This window comes from Gavialis gangeticus, unplaced genomic scaffold (assembly GCF_001723915.1).
Source record: "Gavialis gangeticus isolate Ggan-Ray unplaced genomic scaffold, GavGan_comp1, whole genome shotgun sequence".
In the NCBI taxonomy this organism is placed as follows: Eukaryota; Metazoa; Chordata; order Crocodylia; family Gavialidae; genus Gavialis; species Gavialis gangeticus.
This window is the reverse complement of record NW_017729027.1, coordinates 28,717,853-28,727,130: the sequence shown is the minus strand read 5'-3', so window position 1 is coordinate 28,727,130 and position 9,278 is coordinate 28,717,853.

Below are 9,278 nucleotides of genomic sequence, written 5' to 3'. Positions count from 1 at the left end.
TCTCCTGCTTCTGGCTCACTGCCACCTCCAACACCTGTCCTGAGCTCCCCTCTGCCTCCAAACCCCCTGTTTCTTTGCCACTGTCTTATCCCCACTGCCTTTTTCTTTTCCCCTGAGCAACCAGGTTTCTGCCTCAGTTTTTCCTGGCTGTCTCCTCTTTGCCACCACTTATCTGCCCTCCCCCCCAACATCTCAGCTGTCTGCCTCAGTTTCCAGACCCAGTCTACCTTAATTAAACCCAAGCCTCAGTTCCTCAGCCAGCTTCTTTGTAGTCCACTGGTTCTAATCCTGGTTCTGGCAACTTTCACTCCCTACACTTTAACTCTCTTTCTCTCTCTCACCTGAACCTTCTCTCAACTATGCCAAGCACACATATACACACTGTACCATCCAAGTTAGGAACTTATCTATGTATATGTGTAGGTAGGTTGTATATATGTGAACTGGTGAGTGTGTGTATGTGTATATATATCACTGTGTACATGATATACGAATTAGTGATCTGTGTCTAATTTTTTTGGTGTATAGTGTATGTGCTTGAATTGGTGATAGGTATGCATGTGCCTAGGCTGGTTTGAATGTGTATGTGCCTGAGTTGGTAGTGTGTGTGTGTATGCACCTAACTGATTTGTGTGTTTGTATATGTGCACTTGTGTCACACCCTCCTGTCTAACAGTGCAGTATTGAGATCCTGAGAGTTGTCCTTACCCCACTGGACAACAGTATAAGGTAACTGTGGCAAAATGCTATTTTAACAGTCATCACTATAAAGGCTAACTATCTATTCTGTAAAGCCTCATCTATGGGAAAACCAAACGAAAAAGGAGTACATATAACTCAGCATGGCTCCTCCATTCAAAATTATTCTAATATCCAGATCTGTGGTGAAAATCTTGTTCTTTTATCCAGTTCTTTTATCATATCCAACATGACTCATTGTTTAAAGAGTGTTATGGGCTACAATGCTCCAGCACTATGAAAGAAAGGTTTACAACAATGTTTCAATTCTATTTTCAATATGAAAATTTCTTAGAGTTGTTAGAGTGAACTCTAAGAACTGGATGTAGTTTATTTCTCTGACAGTAATATGTGCATGTTTATTTACAAACATTCAAATGTATAGCATTTCCTTTATTCACAGCGAGACTGATTAATGTGTGATAAAACAAGCAATACAATTTTTCCTGTATGAATATTATTAGTCTACTCCTCAATGTATTTCAACTTGTATTACACAGAATTAGTTTTAATAATTTTGCTTCTGTTTATGTGATATGAAATGAGCAGTATATCCTTTGCAGAAGGCTAATACTCAATGCCTAAAAGGCATGACTTTCATGAAGCTAGCAGGGAGGCTATAGAAATTTTCTGTCAGGACCCATCTGCAGTTGGCTTACTGTGTATTAGTGGAAAGATCAGAGAAGTGGAGATGCCTCAAACTATTTTGAAATAATTTAGCTCATAGAAATATATAGTTCCTTTTAGTATATTGGTAAAACAGCATTTCATTACTCCTGACATTTCGCATGCAATGCTTCAAAGCTACCATACAAGAAAAAAATCCAAATTGTGCTGTATTATTTAAGAACTCTTACCTTCTAATCTAAGCAGAGAAGTAAGCAGAGAGCAGTTGCTCTGAGATAAGCAGCTCAGTAGTGGGATTGCCCTGAGGAGGCTTTTCTGGGAGCTAATAACTTTGAGCAGTTGACTGGCACTTTAGTGTTTGCCTAGTGCCTGATGTGTGTGGTGCTTCTGTGGCATGGTGTGTGTGTTTTCTTTCCATCTCTGGATTGACAGGGCTTGTTCTGTGTGGGGTTGGCTTAGCTAATCGAGTAGTGGAGGTAGGTTAGGCAGCCTTATAAAAAGGTAGTCTTCAATGAGCAGCATAAGCAGGGGACACAGGGCAGCAAAGAGAGAGGGAATTTGCCTAAGGATCTTGCTTTAGGAGGGCTCCAAGGAGCACAAGACTGCAAGCATGCATTACTCCAGGGAGAAAAGGAAGCACAAATGGAGGCTGAGTCAGCAGTTATGACCTGGGTGGGATGTGCCATGTCCGTGTTTGTGTTCCTCCAAGAGCATCAACACCACTTTATCTGCACCAAGAGTAATCTGGTGTCTGCCCTGGAGGAAAAGATTCACAGGTTGAAACCATGGATATCCATTCTGCATTATATCAAGGAAAAGGAAGATTACTTGGAAAGGAGTTATGAGAGGTTGGTACTGGAGAAGCCAAGAAGAAATGATGAGACATGTCACCATGTGATGACTTGAAGAACGGTCCCTAGAATTGAAGAGGAACAGACTGAAGTCAGCAACCATGCTGCTGCACTCTGTGGTAGAACAGCAGAGGGCTCAGCAGTCTAGAGAGTAGGAAGTTCAGTACCACAGGAATGGGAGCTCTAGGACCACTGCATCAGGAAGGAAGAGAAGAGTGGGGGTGGTTGGTTACTGTATTCCACACAAAGAAAATCAGGAAAGCAAAGATAGAGAATAAACTGCACATGGCAATAAATTTAAAGGCAACAAAAGAGGTTCTATAAGTATGTTGACCAGAGAAGGACCAAGGAAGCTTTGGGTCCACTGTTTAATAGTCAGGTGGAACTCTTAATAGAAGATGAAAAGAAGATGGAGTTATTCAACAGCTACTTTGGCTCATCTTCACAAAAAATTAAGCTGTACCCAGACACGTAAGGAAGGAGACAAGTTGAGAATTGAGATAACAAAAGAAACTGTCAAAGAGTTTTTGATGGGCCTGAATCGATGCAAATCAGCAGAGCCTGATGATGATGAACTTCATCCAGGGTACTGAAAACCTGACTGAGTTGTCAGGGCCCTCACCAATGATATTCATGAAATCATTTGAGAAGAACAAGGTAACAGAGGACTGGAAAAGGGACAGCATAGTGACCCTATTTTTAAAAGACAACAAGGAGGACCACCTTAATTCCCAGGAAGTTATTGGAGCATACCCCAAGGAAGTCCATTTGCAAGCATCTGAATGAAAAAAGGCTGATCACAAGCAGCCAGGATGGATTTACTAAGAACAAATCATGTCAAACAAACTTGTTCTCCTCCTTTGATAAAGTAACTAGTTGGGTGGAGAAGGGAATGCTGTAAATATAGCGTATCTGAATGTCAGCAAGGTTTTTGACAAGCTCATGAATGACCTTCTCATAAACAAAATAGCAAAATGTGGGGCTGGACAAAACTACTGTAAGCTGGATAGACAACTGGCTCAATAATTGCAAGCAAAGTGTAAAGTATAAGTGGATCCAGGGCAGGATGGTAGGAAGTTTTGAATGGAATCCCACAGGTGTCTGTCCTGGACCCAATACTGTTCAATGTGTTTATTAATTATATGTTTACTGGCATAAAGAAGCATGCAGGTAACTTGCAATTAGGAAGAGCTGTGACCCCACTGGAGGACAGGAGCACAATTCAGGATTTCAGCAGACCAGAAAGCTGGACAGGAGCTAACAGAACGATGGTCAATGCAAACAAATGAAAGGTGCTACACCTTGGGAAGAGTAATAAAGAATACAAATACACAATGAGTGACACTGGCTGGATGGCAGCACTATGGAAAAGGATCTTGGAGTCTTGGTGGATCACAGACTTCATATAAGTTTGCAGTGTACTGCAGGTAGTTGTGGTTTTGTGGATGCATCAATAGAAGCATTACATGTAAGACATGGGAGTTTACAGGGCCTCGCTATACATCATGGGGTTAGGCCTCATTTGGAGTATTGTGTTCAGTTCTGGGCTCTACATTTTAAAAAGGACATGGAGATGTTAGAGATGGCACAGTGGCACGATTAAAAATGATAAAGGGCTTGGAAAGAAAGTCTTACAAGTAGAGGTTGAAGGAGCTAGAAATGGTCAGCTTGCAGAAAAAGCAATTAAGGGAGGATATGACAGCAATCTTCAAATGCTTGAAGGCATACGATAAAGAAGAGAGAAAACACCTTTTCTCTCACTGCAGACAGTAGGACATGGATCAATGGCTTGTAGTTGCAACAAAGGTGGTATATCTCGGATATCAGATAGAACTTCTTCACTATTAGAACAGTGAGGCGGAGGAATAAACTCCCTAGGGAGGTTGCACGGACACTTTCTACCTCTTCCTAGATCATGGGGTATTTTTTTTATGCTTTGTGATGAAATTAGTGAAAGAGCACATGAATGAGGGCAGCAAACAAGGCAGTTTGAAAGCAGTTCACTGGGTATAAGAGGAGAAAAGGGAACAGGAAGAGAAGCCAGGCACCACATCCTGCTCTAGGAAGCTAAGTGAGCCAAGGATGTCTGTGTGCTTGGCTGGATAAGTGTTTGTTTGATGGGATGTGTGTTTGGACATGTACTCTGAGAAGCTGGATGTGCTGCTAGCTGATTGATTGCTGGGTGATTCCTGCCTGCATCTTACAAAGGCTTTAATAACTGAGTGGAGCCAGTACAGGCTCAGCAGGGTGTAAAATGAGACTCCCCAAGTGACCAAAGAGCAAGTGAACAGTGACAGCAAACAGGGCAGTTTGCAAGTAGTACACAAGTCAGATCACCACCTCCCTCTTTGGAGGGGAGCATTTAAGATAAGTCTTTCTTTAATTAAGAGTAACAAACCTATATATATTTAGTATAAGTAGCTAAAACTCCACAGTTAGACCAACACTTAATCCACTTGTTTAACTATGGTCCTGAGCGAAGGGGAGTTTTCTAGGTAGCTTGTTTGTAAACTCTCTCTCATCTTCCTTTGCTGTAAGGTTAGTGAGATAAAGCAGGTTACAATGGAACCTTTTGCGACCAAGGAGCAGTGAAAAGGCCAGTTTAGAGGGGAGTTTGCTTGGGAAGGTTTACTTGAAATGGTGGGCAGGAAGAGAGAGGCAGCAGATTAAGAGACCTAGAGAAATGGCTGGAGGATGTTACAATGAAAAAGCCATGCCAGCTCTTCCTCTGCTTGCACCTGTGAGGTGTCTTTCCATGAAGCACTGCTTGATGTTGAGATTTTAACCCAGGTTCTGGTCTGGTACTGTGGAAACTGGCTTGCAGGTTCCTTCCAGTGACAGCGAGGTGAGGGAGTGCCTGAGATGTTGAGGGGTACCTCCTCGTGGTTTCCCTAAGACAGCAGGCAAGAAAGCTACAGAAGGAGGTGGCAAGGCTCTGAAGCATCTTCTACCATGAGGACTTCATTGATTCAATGCTGGAGGAGACCTCTAGGACTGTGGAGCAAGGAATGCCAGAGGCAGAGCTACAGAAGGAAGAGGACATGGACTCCCAGGGAGATGGAATTTGGAAGATTTTGACTTCTGACAGTAAGAAGAAGTTTTCACCTTCACCTGCAGCAGTTTGCCTAAAGAGCAATTATGGAACCCTAGAAACAGAACAGGAGAAGCACATTTCATTGGTGGAAGAGGCCAGGCCAAGCATCCCCAAGGACTGAGATTATTGCCATCAAGAGGAAACAATGGATGCTGATAGCTGGAGACTCGCTTCTGTGGGGGAGGGAGGCATCCATCTGCTGACTGGACCTGTTGTCTCAGGAGGTCTTCCCAGAGCCCTTATCCAAGATGTCATGGAAGGATTACCAAGACTCATTTGGCCCTCTGTCTACTACCCCATGCTACTCATTCTTTGCTGCTCATCTTTTTGGGCACTGATGATACTGCCAGAGGTGACCCTGAGCAAATCAAAAGTGACTACAGGGCTCTAGGTGCAAAGGTGATGGGGACAGGGCTCAGATAGTGTTGTCCTCAGTCCTTACAGTCAATGACAAGGGCCCACGCAGGAGAGTATGCATCCTGCTGATCAAGACATATCCTGAAGATGGTGTTGCCAACAGGGCTTTGGCTTCTTCTATCATGGCTTTTCATGTGGTATACCACATTCTTTCAAGCAACCTAAGGAAATATGGGATGGATAAATGGACTATAAGGTGGATAGAAAACTGGCTGTATTGTCAAGCTTAAAGGATAGTAATGAATGGCTCAATGTCTAGCTGGAAGATGGTCTCAAGGGGGTCTGTTCTGGGACTGGTTTTCTTTAATTTCAGTTTCATAGTTAGTAGGGTCAGAAGGAACCTGAGCAGATCATCAAGTCCGACCCCCTGCCATGGCAGGAAAGAGTACAGGGTTCAAACGACCCCAGCAAGGTGATTGTCTACCCTTGTCTTAAAGACCCCCAAGGTAGAAGCCAGCACCACTTCACTTGGAAGTTGGTTCTAGATCCTAGCTCCCCTGACAGTGAAGTAGCGCCTCCTGATATCTAGCCTAAATCTACCCTCTGCCAGCTTGTGACCGTTATTTCTAGTCACTCCCAGTAGTGCTCGGGGGAACAGGGACTCTTCCAATGCCTGTTGGTCCCCTCTGACTAGTTTGTAACAGGCCACTAGATCCCCCCTCAACCTTCTCTTGTGGAGGCTGAATGGGTTCAGGTCCTGTAGCCTCTCCACGTAGGGCCTGCCCTGCTGCCCCCTGATCATGTGAGTGGCCCTCCTCTAGACCCTCTCCATGCTGTCCACATCCCTCTTGAAGTGTGGTGCCCAGAACTGGATGCAGTACTCCAGCTGCGGCCTGACCAGTGCCGCATAGAGGGTGAGTATCACCAGTAAATTTCTTTATCAATGACCAGGAAGATGAGATGGAGTGCACCCTCAGAACATTTACAAATGACACCAAGCTGGAGGGAGTAGTAGATAAGCTGAAAAGTAGGGCTAGGATTCAAAGAGATCTAGACAAATTTGAGAATTGCCCCACAAGAAATCTTATGAGGTTCAAGAAAGACATGAATAATCCCATGCACTGGTACAGGCTGGGGAATGAATGGCTGGGCAGCAGCTCCTCAGAAAAGGACCTTGGGGTTACAGTGAACAATAAGTTGTCCATGAACCAACAGTGTGCCCTTGTTGCAAAGAAGGCTGAGGGCAGACTGGGCTGCATTAGTAAGAGTGCTGTCAGCAAGTCAAGGGAAGTGATTATTCCCCTCTATTCAGCACTGGTGAGGCCACATTTGGAGTACTGCCCCCAACTACAGCAAGAATATGAACAAATTGTAGAGAGTACAGTGGAGGGCAACAAAAATGGTTAGAGGCCAGTGGAACATTTCTTTTTAGGAGAGGCTGAAGAACTGGACTTATTTAGTATGAAGAAGAGAACACTGAGAGGAGATTTAATAGCTGCCTTCAACTACTTGAAGGGTGATTCTAAAGACTGTAGGGGTTTTTGCTTTTCTCTGTTGTGGGTAGCACAGTCCTCTTCCTGGAATCTCTTGAACACATATTAACCTTTACAGAATCAGGACGTTGGCTGTGGCAAGTTAGGGTGTTATGTCTTGTGTTCTGTCAGGTTTATCTGTGTAGTTTTGCTAAGAAGTTAGACAATATATTTGTACAGGAACATTTGGATAAGGATGTTCCTACAGGGGTTTGGACTAGATGACTTATGGATGTCCCTTTGAGCTCTACTTCTCTATGAGTCTATGGTACCCCTGCCACTGATTTCCCACATGCTATGCTGTACCATGTTTCATGATGCTTTATAGAAGTTATTAAAATATTATATGAATATGGCATTAAAACAAAAAGAATGTTTTAAAAGTATTTAAATAAAATTAATTGCATGCAAGTATCACACACCTGCTAGAGAATAAAAGAAGCAGGTTAAGCAATGACTAGTACACTATGGAATATGACCTGATAATACCTTACAAATGACACCATATATAAAGTATTGTTTAAGGTTAATAATGTCAAAGATGCATAAAGTTGCATTAAATGAAAACAAAAGGCAACTTTGAACCCAAATGCTTCTGATGTCCTCATTGTAACATCCAAGCCAATTAAAAGCCTGTTAAAGAACAGAGTAATTAGTTGACAATTATACACTACAGATGCTGAATTCTGTTGCAAATGTGATACACATTTTTGTTCTTTCTCCAGCAAAAGTAGCTTAACTCTCTTTGACCATGATCTACTGCAATAATTATTATGCGTTTATACATTAAAGGGACAAATATTTCTTATCTCTCATTTAGGTTCTAAAGGCTAGTTTTCTCAAGCATCTTTTCACTGTACAAGTGGTGAAGAAATGAGGTAATGATGCAAGCTTTATTCTGCACCTGAGCTAGTATGTAGAGGTTAGATGGGCCAGAGGATCAAATGAGGGTGCTTTGAGGTTGTCATGGAAACTACAATTTTCCTGTTGTATGTGGGAAAGAGTGTGGCAGTGGTCACTCTGAGAGCCGGAGAGAGGTCTTTCTGGTTTGTGTTTCCCATAGTATCAAGACTGGTTGCACTGAAGATTCAAGCACACTTTTATTACTGGCTTTCACGATGTCTTAGAAAGAGAGAGAGAGAGAGAGAGAGTGAGAGAGAGAAAGATCCAATCCTCTCACCTCCCATTCCTGCCAAAAAGTAAAATTTGAAGACTCTAAATGTAATGGTCACAATGAAACTGAGCCTACAAAAACCTGTGTGCAGGAGTCTGCCATGTATAGAGCACCCTTTTCTACTTCCAATTCCATCAGCAAAAGATTTAGAGCAGGAGCCTTAGGAATATGTGTAACATCCCCATCAATAGCCCCATGTGGCTGCTGATATCACAGTTTGAGTATACAGAGGAGCTCTGAGGGGGCTCTACTAGTGTGATCCACTGAAGTGGATTTTGGAGAGACAGAAGAGGATGAAAAATTGTCTCTGCTGTACTTGTATTTTAGCCGACACACAGGCCTAGTAGGCAGGCATTGCAATATCCTGCACTGGGAGAGAAGGCAAACTTGACGGAAAACCATAAAGACTTTTCATCATCATTTGCCCCTCCTACAATTTTCTCATGGCAGGTAGGCACTGTAGCAGGAAGCTACTATGAAAGGTAGTAAGATGTGATTAACTCATCAATCATGCCATAAATAGTAACCTTGCCACATGTTCCAGGAACTAATGGCATGACAAAATGAGAAAGCAACCAGGAAAATACTGTAAAAAGATGTGCAGTATTTATGTGGCTGGTTTTGATCCCACCTTAAATTGAATGTGTGGCAGGATTTCATAGATTTCATAGACATTAGGGCTGGAAGGGACCTCAGAAGATCATTGAGTTCAGCCCCCAACCCAAAGGGCAGGAAGTCAACTGGGGTCATAGATCCCAGCAAGATAATCATCCAATTTACTTTTGAAGGTACAATGTAGGGGCATGAACCACCTCTGATGGCAGGGTGTTCCAGACCTTGGGGGCTCGGACAATAAAGAAATTCTTCCTTATGTCCAGCCTGAAATGGTCTCGCAGTAGTTTATG